This window comes from Geotrypetes seraphini, chromosome 12 (genome assembly GCF_902459505.1).
Source record: "Geotrypetes seraphini chromosome 12, aGeoSer1.1, whole genome shotgun sequence".
Lineage (NCBI taxonomy): Eukaryota > Metazoa > Chordata > Amphibia > Gymnophiona > Dermophiidae > Geotrypetes > Geotrypetes seraphini.
Window position 1 is genome coordinate 120,252,913 of NC_047095.1, and position 12,040 is coordinate 120,264,952.

The window sequence follows — 12,040 nt, forward strand, 5'->3', positions numbered from 1 at the left end:
TAACCGTTCCCCTTAACTGGATCCATGACATCCCATTTGTCTGTTTAGATTGTAAGCTCTTTTGAGCAGGGACTGTCTTCTTTGTGACTCTGCATAGCGCCACGTACGTCTGGTAGCGCTATAGAAATAATTCATAGTGGTAGTAGCGTGAAGAGTTTCAGTCTTTGGGAAACAGCTTTGGGAGATTTGGGAGATTGTGATGTCATAACACCTCATTCCACCAATAAGAGCCAACCTCCTCAGTGATGTCACAATGGCTTGATTGTCCTGTACTCCCCATTGCCCTCCATCCCAGGCAGCAGATTAACCATTCCCCTTAACTGTATCCATGACATCCTGTTTGTCTGTTTAGATTGTAAGCTCTTTGGAGCAGGGACTGTCTTCTTTGTGACTCTGCATAGCGCCACGTACGTCTGGTAGCGCTATAGAAATAATTCATAGTGGTAGTAGCGTGAAGAGTTTCAGTCTTTGGGAAACAGCTTTGGGAGATTGGGAGATTTGGGAGATTGTGATGTCATAACACCTCATTCCACCAATAAGAGCCAACCTCCTCAGTGATGTCACAATGGCTTGATTGTCCTGTACTCCCCACTGCCCTCCATCCCAGGCAGCAGATTAACCGTTCCCCTTAAGTGTATCCATGACATCCTGTTTGTCTGTTTAGATTGTAAGCTCTTTGGAGCAGGGACTGTCTTCTTTGAGACTCTGTATAGCGCCGCGTATGTCTGGTAGAGCTATAGAAATAATTAATAGTGGTAGTAATAGTAGGAGAGAAAAGGGCAGATGTATTAAAAGGATTTTGATTGAGGGAGGGGGGGAGATATTCCTGGAAGTCCCTTCTTAAATTCTTTTGTGAGTCCCGGTCTCTCTGTGATTGGATGGGATCTCCTGATAAAAGCCAGTTAGGACATCAGTGGAAAAGGAGGGCGGGAAGAAATTGGAAAAGTGGGCTTGTGAGTTGATGAGTCTGTATCAAACTGTATTTCCTAAGTGACATCATAAATGGATCCTATGTCTCTCTTCCCACCCGTCCCTCATTAATTTCTCTGAAGAGGTGGAGGGAGGGAGCAGAGAGATATTTTGTTTGTGTGTGTACAGGAGAGAGAGAGAGACATACACACACACACACACACACACACACACACACAGAGACACTGCAAGCAGCCCACACTCCGTACGGCCAGATATTCAGAACTGGTTTCCCAATCAGCACTTGAACTGGCTTTGCAAAGTGAGGCAGAGACCGCAGCGAGAGAAGGAGACCCCTCCCAGGTAAGGCCACAGGTGAGGGTGGGAGGGTGCTGGGTGATGAATTCCCTCTTTTGTGCTGTTTGCAGTATTTGGCAGGATTGTTCTCATCACTGCCTGAAGCTGGCATGCATGAAACTCTGCAGATGGGAGAGCTTAGAGCTTTTTTTTTCCCCCTAATGAGATAAAGCAACTTGTTCAAGTTGATATTGGCAAAAGCATCGTTTCAGCTTTGGATTTTGAAATATAATTTGTATGAGCAAAATCTGTCTTTGCTCTGCAGCTGAGGCAAGGAAAAACTGAATGACTCGCTGAGGGCTGGGCTTCCTTTCTGCAGAGGGCTCTGATCTGGGGACCAGGAGATGTACACTGGGTTCTTCTACGCAGCCCAAATCTCATTCTTTCAAGACATTATTTGTATGCTATCATCGGCGTTCCTTCCCAGAAGGGCTTACAGACTATCATCGGCGTTCCTTCCCCGAAGGGCTTACAGCCTGTGCACCTGAATACAGAGAACCTAAGAACCTTGTTGGCGGTGATACACAGACTGAGCTGGTGCTAGAGGTGGAATTAGAACCTAGATCTGTACGTTTTTCATCTCCGTGCATGTGCGACTAGACTGTTTGCATGGTGAGGCTTGGAGGCAGAGAGAGTTTGGAGCTTAGATCTGATCCTCTGCCCTCAGGTCCAGGCTGTCACAAAGAGACAGTGGGTAGCAGCTATAGTATTTGGTATTTGGAGCTGCAGATGTCACGCCTCTGTGCTCTCAGCACCAGGATGGAATACGGTGAGAGCTGGTGTCAGAAGTAGGATCGGCCCTTAGGTCCGCCTGTGTCAGAACTCTGATCACCGTTTGCCAATCGATTTGCATATAAGTAAGATTCTCATTTTGACACTATATGTATGCCATTCTCTGTTTTTGTGGACGTGGTTAGTGTTTACTATGTTCTGTGTTTTGTTTACACGCTCTGGGGGAGAATGTGGCGCAGCGGTTAAAGCCACAGCCTCAGCTGTATATATGAATATACGGTGCCATCGACTCATGTTCGAGTGGCACGTCAAGCCCCTGTAACCGTTCTGAGCTTCCCTGGGAGAACAGTGTAGAAAATGGAATCAATAAATAGTGTGAAGAGTTTCAGCCTCTGATAACCAGAGCTGCTATTGTGACATCATAATGCCTCATTCCACCAATAAGAGCCAACCTCATCGGTGATGTCACATTGGCTTGATTGTCCTGTGCAATTTGATTCCTAGAGTGGTGCAGCTACAGCTTCAGCACCCTGAGGTTGTGGGTTCAAACCCACCTTGCTCCTTGTGACCTGGGCAAATCACTTAACCCCCCCCCCCCATTGCCCCAGGTACATTAGATAGATTGTGAGCCTGTTCTGAGCTCCCCTGCGAGAACAGTATAGAAAATTGAATAAATATATATATTATGCCCATTGATATATGAAGTGCTTAAAGATCTACTAGGAAGTCAGGAAGTGCTAGAAGAAAATTCCTGCTGAGACAGGCAGTCAGGATGCCGAATATTTAGCATGTGTCTTCCTGATGGTTCTGGGTATAGGACTATGGAGAGCACAAATATAAAAGTTTTCCTGTGGTTGCCATAGGTCCTCCCCCCCCCCCATGACAAATAACATAATTATTCAAAACAGGGATGGTTAACAAGACTAAGAATGTCATAATGTCCCTGTATCAATCCATGGTGCGACCTCATCTGGAGTATTGCGTTCAATTCTGGTCTCCTTATGTCAAGAAAGATATAAGGGCGCTAGAAAAGGTTCCAAGAAGAGCGACCAAGATGGTAAAGGGGATGGAACTCCTCTCGTAAGAGGAAAGACTAAAATGGAAAAAAGACGGCTGAGGGAGATAGGATTGAAGTCTTACAAAATCCTGAGTGCAACAGAACGGGTACAAGCGGATCGATTCTTCACTCCGTCAAAAAATGACAAAGACTAAGGGACGCGCGATGAAGTTACAGGGAAATACTTTTAAAATTAATAGGAGGACATTTTTTTTCACTCAGGAACCCGTTGCCAGAGGTTGTGGTAAGAGCGGATAGCTTAGCTCAGTGGTTCCAACCCTGTCCTGGAGGACCACCATGCCAGTCAGGTTTTCAGGCTAGCCCTAATGAATATGCATGAGAGAGATTTGCATATAATGGAGGTGACAGGCATGCAAATCTGCTCCATGCATATTCATTAGGGCTAGCCTTGAAAACCTGGTGGGCCTCCAGGACAGGGTTGGGAACCGCTGGTTTTAAGAAAGGTTTGGACAAGTTCCTGGAGGAAAAGTCCATAGTCTGTTATTGAGAAAGACACGGGGGGAGCCACTGCTTGCCCTGTATTGGTAGCTACACCTTGGGTTTTGGCCAGATACCAGTGACCTGGATTGGCTACCTTGAGAACGGGCTACTGGGCTTGATGGACTATTGGTTTGACCCAGTAAGACTATTCTTTTGTTCTTATCTTCTCTGTGAAAGCAATGATAAAGAGGAAGGGACTTGTATAGCACTTTTTCCGTGTGGTTTACAGAATCAAATCAGCGTACAGATCTTAGACATGCACTTATTTTGGGCCTGGGGCAATGAAGTTTTAAGTGACTTGCCCAGAGTCACAAGTAGCTGCAAATGGAGTCAAGCTCCCAACCTCAGGGAGCCGAGCCAGCTGCTCTAATCACTAGGGGCCAGACGCACTAAAGTCAGCGACCGTCGCTAAACCGGTTTCGACTGTTTTAGCAACGATCGCATTTGCCGACCCGACGCACAAAACGGCTCACCGCGTGGTTTCCCCCTCGGATCGCCCATTTTCCGATCCGACCATCCAAATTAGCAATTTAATAGTAAAACCCCATGCAAACGACCTGAGCGACTGATGCCTATCATCGCTTGGCGATGCACACATGCACAAAAAAAAGATTCTAAACAAGCGACTGGTCAAGATCAATCGCTTACCTGCTTTTTTAATGCAGAATATCTGCCCCATTAAAAAAGAAAAAGCACTCCCCCAGCTGATGACAGCCCTCCCCGACATCTCCCCAATGAACTGGCACTGGGGACTGACACCCCTCCCCCCTGTGCCAGCGAAAATTGGCAGGAGGGATGCCTACTCCCTCCTGCCTTGCTACCCTCCCCTGTGCCAGTGAAAATTGTCAGGAGTGCCCACTCCCTGCTGCCTTGCCACCCTCCCCTACGCCAGTGAAAATCATCAGGAGGGGTGCCCACTCCCTGCTGCCTTGCCGCCCTCCCCTGTGCCAGTGAAAATCATCAGGAGGGGTGCCCACTCCCTCCTGCCTTGCCATCCTCTCCTGCACCAGTGAAAATTGTCAGGAGGAGTGCCCACTCTCTGCTGCCTTGCCACCCTCCCCTGCACCAGTGAAAATCATCAGGAGGGGTGCCCACTCCAGGCTGCCTTGCCGCCCTCCCCTGTGCCAGTGAAAATCATCAGGAGGGGTGCCCACTCCCTGCTGCCTTGCCACCCTCCCCTGCACCAGTGAAAATCATCAGGAGGGGTGCCCACTCCCTGCTGCCTTGCCGCCCTCCCCTGTGCCAGTGAAAATCATCAAGAGGGATGCCCACTCCCGGCTGCCTTGCCGCTCTCCCCTGTGCCAGTGAAAATCATCAGGAGGGTTGCCCACTCCCGGCTGCCTTGCCGCCCTCCCCTGTGCCAGTGAAAATCGTCAGGAGGGGTGCCCACTCCCGGCTGCCTTGCCGCCCTCCCCTGTGCCAGTGAAAATCATCAGGATGGGTGCCCACTCCCTGCTGCCTTGCCGCCCTCCCCTGCGCCAGTGAAAATCATCAGGAGGGGTGCCCACTCCCGGCTGCCTTGCCGCCCTCCCCAGTGCCAGTAAAAATCGTCAGGATGGGTGCCCACTCCCTGCTGCCTTGCCGCCCTCCCCTGCGCCAGTGAAAATCGTCAGGAGGAGTGCCCACTCCCGGCTGCCTTGCAGCCTTCCCCTGTGCCAGTGAAAATCGACAGGAGGGATGCCCACTCCCGGCTGCCTTGCTGCCCTCCCCTCCCACCCACCTGAGAAAAATTTGGCAGGAGGGATGCCCACTCCCTCCAGCCACTCTCCCTAACAGTGGCAGTCTCCCCTGTTTCCGCAGTGATAGCAAAAGGGTCTCCCCCGCGATGGTGGCAGCAACAGAGACTCCTCCGTGAAGAAGACAACAGTAGGGCTTTCCTCATGACAGTGAAAGTGATCCCCCGCGAGAGCAACTGAGTCTCTCTGAGGCGCCGACGGCGACGGGATCTCCCCTGGGAGAACCGCGGAGTACCTCTGTCACGACAATAAACGTGGTGGCCTTGAGGCTCTCTCGTCTAGAAATGAGATCTCCGACAGCATCAATGGGAGCTCCCCTGCGACACACACACACACAGATATAGTATATGAAATCATCGCTATTCTAATCCTGAGCTTGCCATATTTCACTTTCCTTACGCATTGTTCTTGGCGAGAGAAAGGCCACCCTTGAGCAGGGCTCAGAGTATGAAGTGTGAACTCAGCACTCCTCCCCAGGGTCAAAATCTCTCCCAGCACCCCAAGGAAGGTGAGGTTTAAGCGCTGGCGTTCTCCTGCGCAGCTGTCTCTCCCTGTAGACAGCTCCCAGACCTATCCAGTGTTATTGAGGACGCATTTTAAGAGACATCCTGTTAACTGGAAAGGAGATTCCAAGATCAAAAATAAAGTCTCTGCTCCAAAGAGCTTACAATCCAGTCAGTCCGTCTCTGGATTGGTCCCTGGGGCCACACTCAGCTGACTCTTTATCCAGCACAGCATCAACAACTAGAAAGTTGTGGGGAGGGGGGGTGGAAGGGATAGAGATTGGTTTGCCTGGGCTGCCCCTGTCTCTGCCTGCCTCTGTCTCTTGACTATCACAGTCTCCTGTGTTCTGTATGTTGCTATAGTTTTCTTGCAGATGGGCAGGGGGCAGAGGGGGGCCACACTGTTGATTTCCACATATGACGTACCTCCTTCTAGCCCTGATTGGACAACCATTCCTGAGACTTTAGGGGAAATTCAGCGAGCAGCACACGTCGGAGTTGTCAGCTGTTGAAACAGCTGGGGTCTGTTCCGAGTTGTTTGGGTATCTCCAACACAGGACTCTGCCCGGGGACCAGCCTGTCCACTGACTGTCTGGTTTCTTGGGTTCCTCCCCGACTTTTTCCAACAAAGGACAGACAATCTCCAGTCATGAGTGGCAGGGGGATAGAAATTATAACCCACTGCAGGGGGGGGGGGTCAACTTTTGCAATGGCACCTCATCCCTGCAATTTGATCTCTCTCTCCTTCCTCCCCCCCCAAACCTATTATCCAGTATCTCCCCCCTCTTTCTCGAGTCATCCCCCTCCAGCTGGAGCAGGTGAGGCGCTGGGATAAGGGGTGCCAAAATCCCAGTCCGGCACCTAACCCTATAGAAGTTTGAAGGTAGAACGGACTGGATTTTGGTGGCTTGGACTAGGGCCTCACCTGGTCCCAAGGATGAGCTGGCCCTGACCCACTGCAGGCACTCATAAGAACATACTAGGATAGGCCAAAGGTCCATCAAGCCCAGTATCCTGTTCCAACAGTGGCCAACCCAGGTCCCAAGTACCTGGCAGGAACCCAAAGAGTAGCAACATTCCAGAGCTGAGATTGTGATGTCATAATGCCTCATTCCACCAATGCCTAAGAGCCAACCTCAGCAGTGATGTCACAATGGCTTGATTGGCCTATACTTGGCTCACATAAGAACGTAACATTTGCCATACTGGGACAGACAAAAGGTCCATCAAACCCAATATCCTGCTTCCAACAGTGGTCAACCCAGGTCCCAAGTACCTGGCAGAAACCCAAAGAGTAGCAACATTCCAGAGCTGAGATTGTGATGTCATAATGCCTCATTCCACCAATGCCTAAGAGCCAACCTCATCAGTGATGTCACAATGGCTTGATTGGCCTTTGCTTGGCTCACATCAGAGTTGCTGTACTGGAACAGAGCGAAGGTCCATCAAGTCCGGTATCCTGTTTCCAACAGTGGCCAACCCAGGTCTCAAGTACCTAGCTAGATCCCAAGTAGTAAAACAGATTTTATGCTGCTTATCCTAGGAATAAGTCATGGATTTCTTCATCTCAATAATGGCCTGTGGACTTCTCTTTTGGGAAATTATCCAAGCCTTTTTAAAGCCTGCAATGCTAATTGCTTTCACCACATTCTCCGTCAACGAATTCCAGAGTTTAATTACAAGTTGCTTCTCCAGTTTGTTTTAAATCTACTCTTTAGTAGCTTCATCCCCTGCCCCCTCGTCCTAATCTTATAAACTAAATGAAGTGTGGTGGGCAGTGATTGGAGTTATATGACCGAGAATGACTTGCATCACAGATGGTCACCCCCAGTCATTCTGTGGTCAGCCACTCCCAACCACAGTCACAAAATGTTTAGCCCCATGGTCAGCCACAAGTTTTAACACCATGGTCAACCACAGTCAGCGAGCACCATTTTCACACGCTACGGTCAGTTATTCCCAGCCACAGTCAGTAACAGTCGCAGCACTGTCGGGCTGTGGTCAACCAGTCAATGACCACAGTTACTGGATTCTCAGCCATTCCCAGCCACGATCGGTCGTCACAATGTCGCCAACTACTCCCAGACATTATCCAGGTCCGTGGTCGCAGCCTTCTCACACCACACACAAAAAAAGATTTTTTTTTTTTTAATAAAGCCTCTGGAGACTCACTGAAAATTGATTTTTCATCTAGAATTCTGGGTTTTATTCTGGATTCTTCACTCTCGTTATCTAATCAAATTAATCATGTGACAAAAAAAAAAGCTTTTTCAGTTTACAGATGCTTAGAAGAGTACGTCATCTTTTTTTTTCAGCAACATTTTTCGGTTCAGGCCATTATACTATCTCAGTTGGATTATGGAAACTCGCTTTATGCCTGTTTAAGTAAATGTAATTCGAGGAGGCTACAATTTCTCCAGAATACGGTGGCCAAATTGATATACGGTTAACATAAATATGACCATGTCACACCTTTGCTGAGATCCCTTTATTGGCTTCCTGTCTACTGGAGGATTAAATTTAAGTGTGCAATTGTAATTTTCAAAATCCTATGTGGTATTTTTTCTCCTTTGATCTCTAATTCTAGGAGCTCTCAGAAATATAAACTTGGCTTTCCCACTGTCAAAAGAATTAAAACTATGGCCAACTTTTGTCGATCGTTTTCTTTTTTATTTCTAAAAGTTTGGAATGACCTTCCTTCTATAATTAGAGTTCCCTCTCATCTACCCACTTTTCGTAAAGCATCGAAGACATATTTATTCCAGAAATTTACTAATGATTTTTCTTTTTCAAATAATCAACCATAAAAGATAAAATTTTGGCCTAAAAGATATACCTCCTCTTCTACATAACCGCGCTAGGATGGCCCACGCTGCTCCCAACGCTCATAGGAACTCAGGAGCGGGCCATTCAGCGTGGCTTTCTGCACTAAAAACCGCTAGAGTGGTTTCGTAGAAGAGGGGGATATTTCTATTTTAATCTCTTGTATAATTTTTTTTAAATATTTTGTTAACCTGTTGGGATTAATCGATATATACAATCAAAGGTGAGATTAGATTAGATCAGGGGTAGAGAACTCCGGTCCTCGAGAGCCGTATTCCAGTCGGGTTTTCAGGATTTCCCCAATGAATATGCATTGAAAGCAGTGCATGCACATAGATCTCATGCATAGTCATTGGGGAAATCCTGAAAACCCGACTGGAATACGGCTCTCGAGGACCGGAGTTCCCTACCCCTGGATTAGATCAGTGGTTCCCAACCCTGTCCTGGAGGAACACCAGGCCAATTGGGTTTTCAGGCTAGCCCTAATGAATATGCATGAAGCAAATTTGCATGCCTATCACTTCCATCATATGCAAATCTCTCTCATGCATATTCATTAGGGCTAGCCTGAAAACCCGATTGGCCTGGTGTTCCTCCAGGACAGGGTTGGGAATCACTGGATTAGATGGTCAGTTACCTATTCCCAGCCACAGTCAGTGACCACAATCACAGATCACGTTCATCCACTCCCAGCCACGGCCAGTGACCATAGATACATGGTCAGTTATTCCCAGCCATAGACACTGCCCATATCAAGGTCAGCCATCCCAGCCACAGTCAGAGACCTCAGTTACATCATTTGCAGTCAGCCGCTCCCAGTCTAAAGGTCCCGCTTCTGTGTTAATTGTCCGCTGTGCTCTGGAGGTCTTCCCTTTCCATAGTCCTTCCACATTTGCACAAAGGGCAACAGCGGGCCCTCTGGTCCCGCCTTAAAATGACCTTTCCTTTACCCAGCGTTTGAATATTGCATTATTTAGATACTGGTCCGACGGTCTGTCCTGGCCGTGCGCCACCGATGAATCACAAACAACAGTCGATAGACCAGATGTTAAATAACTAATTTTGGAAAATGTTGTTTTCGGCTAAGCCATGCCAGGTGCATGAATGTCAGGAGCCTCAAGGGAAAAGATTTTCCAATTCTGGCCGTGCCCAAAGGTCAAAGGTTATGGGATACTTAGCAAACCAGCCTTTCCAAACAACAGAGGTCATAAGGGAGAGAGACGGGGTATGAGACTTTGGTTCGGGGAAGCCTTCAGAAATTAGCAGAAGCATCTGTAGCTACAGCACGTCACCCTCTCCGGAGATACGAATTCAAATCCCACATCTGCCATGGGATGTCCCTGGGTGCCCTGCCATGAATTGCTCCATTTTGGGGTTCATAGACAACCCTGCGAAAGACAAAGGTGCGTGCCGACAACTGAGCGCAAGACGGAGGTACGCGCCGAAGATAATTACAGTTTTTAGGGGCTCCGACAGGGTTTTTTTGGGGGGAGCCCCCCCAGTTTGCTTAGTAGAGATCGCGCCGGTGTTGTGGGGGGGGGTTTGGGGGGTTGTAATCCTCCACATTTTACTGTAAACTTAACTTTTTCCCTAAAAACAGGGGAAAAGTGAAGTTTTCAGTAAAATGTGGGGGGTTACAACCCCCCACCCCCCCACAACGCGGCACGATCTCTATTAAGTAAAGTGGGGGGGGTTGCCCCCGCCCCCCCCCCCCGTCGGAGCCATAAAAACAGTAATTTTATGCGGCGTGCGCCTACGCACTGCGCTCAATTGTCTGCGCGCGCCTTTGTCCCGGCACGCTTTTGACCTGACACCCAATTCTCTCTTCCTTAATTCAAATGTGTGCCTCTGTTACTGGGTGAGTCGTTTGGTCTCCAATCCCCGGCCCTGTCACCGACTCTTCGAATTGTGCCTTCCGCGGACAAAGTTATACACACACTTTCGTAGCGCTTCATTGCTTCACGTTGAATCCAAACTTAATATTCCGCTTTGGAGTAACCTTTTCAAAGTGGATTACCATAAAAAAAAAAGGTTTACAAAAAGAAAAGCGATCACTATAACTCAAAAGGGAAAGACAAGAATTAAAGCAGAACAGAAAAAGCCGGACAAGAACTGACTCTGACACTCTGTAGTGCCCTTTACTCAATACCCACAAAGGCAGCACTTGGCATCTAAGAGCAAAATGCCTTATTGAATAGGTACATTTTAAGGTTAGTTTTAAAAACTGACAAAAAAAAAAAGTTCCCATCTAGCCCAGTAGCCTGTCTTCCCGGTGGCTAATCCAGGTCACACGTACCTGGCAAAAACCCAAAGAGTAGCAAGATTCCATGCTACCGATCCAGGGCAAGCAGTGGACACGGTACTACTCGAAAGGGTCCAGAGAAGAGCGACTAAGAGAGTTAAGGAGCTGCCATACAGCGAAAGATTAGAGAAACTGGGCCTCTTCTCCCTCGAACAGAGGAGATTGAGAGGCGACATGATTGAAATATTCAAGGTACTGAATGGGGATAGACTTAGTAGATAAAGACAGGTTGTTCACCCTCTCCAAGGTAGGGAGAACGAGAGGGCACGCTCTAAAGTTGAAAGGGGATAGATTCCGTAGAAACGTAAGGAGGTTCTTCTTCACCCAGAGAGTGGTGGAAAACTGGAACGCTCTTCCGGAGTCTGTCATAGGGGAAAACACCCTCCAGGGACTCAAGACAAAGTAGATAAAGACAGGTTGTTCACCCTCTCCAAGGTAGGGAGAACGAGAGGGCACTCTCTAAAGTTGAAAGGGGATAGATTCCGTAGAAACGTAAGGAAGTTCTTCTTCAACCAGAGAGTGGTGGAAAACTGGAACGCTCTTCCGGAGTCTGTCATAGGGGGAAACACCCTCCAGGGATTCAAGACGAAGTTAGACAAGTTCCTGCTGAACCAGAACATACGCAGGTAGGGCTAGTCTCAGTTAAAGTGCTGGTCTTTGACCTAAGGGCCGCCGCGTGAGCAGACTGCTGGTCTGACCCAGCAGCGGCAATTCTTATGTTCCCCCATGCCTGTCTCAATAGCAGACTATGGACTTTTCCTCCAGAAACTTGTCCAAACCTTTCTTAAAACACACTACGTTAGCCGCTCTTACCACAACCTCTGGCAACGCCTTCCAGAGCTTAGCTATTCTCCGAGTGAAAAAATATTTCCTCCTATTGGTTCTAAAAGTATTTCCCTGTAACTTCATCACATGTCCCCTAGTCTCTCCTAATAGTGGCAAGACGACCTTAGAAACATTATGGCAGACATAAGCCAAATGGCCCATCCAGTCTGCCCATCCACAGCATCCATTATCTCCTCCTCTTCCTAAGAGATCTCATCTGCCTGTCCCATGTTTTCTTTGTCTGCATCACCTCTACCGAGAGACTATTCCATGCATCTACCACCCTTTCTTTAAA

The 12,040-nt window shown here is 48.2% G+C and overlaps 2 protein-coding genes across 9 annotated transcripts in view; one reads left to right on the forward strand and one right to left on the reverse strand.

Annotated features, from left to right (window-relative positions):
• LOC117346117 (class I histocompatibility antigen, F10 alpha chain-like) overlaps positions 1-12,040 on the reverse strand; it is a 63,850-nt gene that overhangs the window by 43,582 nt on the left and 8,228 nt on the right. The gene's annotated exons all lie outside the window — the stretch shown is intronic.
• Positions 1-12,040, forward strand: part of TNXB (tenascin XB) — a 112,443-nt gene that overhangs the window by 7,346 nt on the left and 93,057 nt on the right. For 6 of the 8 annotated variants that reach the window (XM_033915504.1, XM_033915507.1, XM_033915508.1 and 3 more), the window contains exon 1: positions 1,141-1,272. The exons of 1 other annotated variant lie outside the window; for it this stretch is intronic. The gene's annotated coding sequence lies outside the window, so the exon portion shown is untranslated. Of the gene's footprint in view, positions 1-1,140; positions 1,273-1,732; positions 1,834-12,040 lie in introns of those variants that run through there. One more of the 8 variants, XM_033915506.1, reaches the window with a different exon arrangement.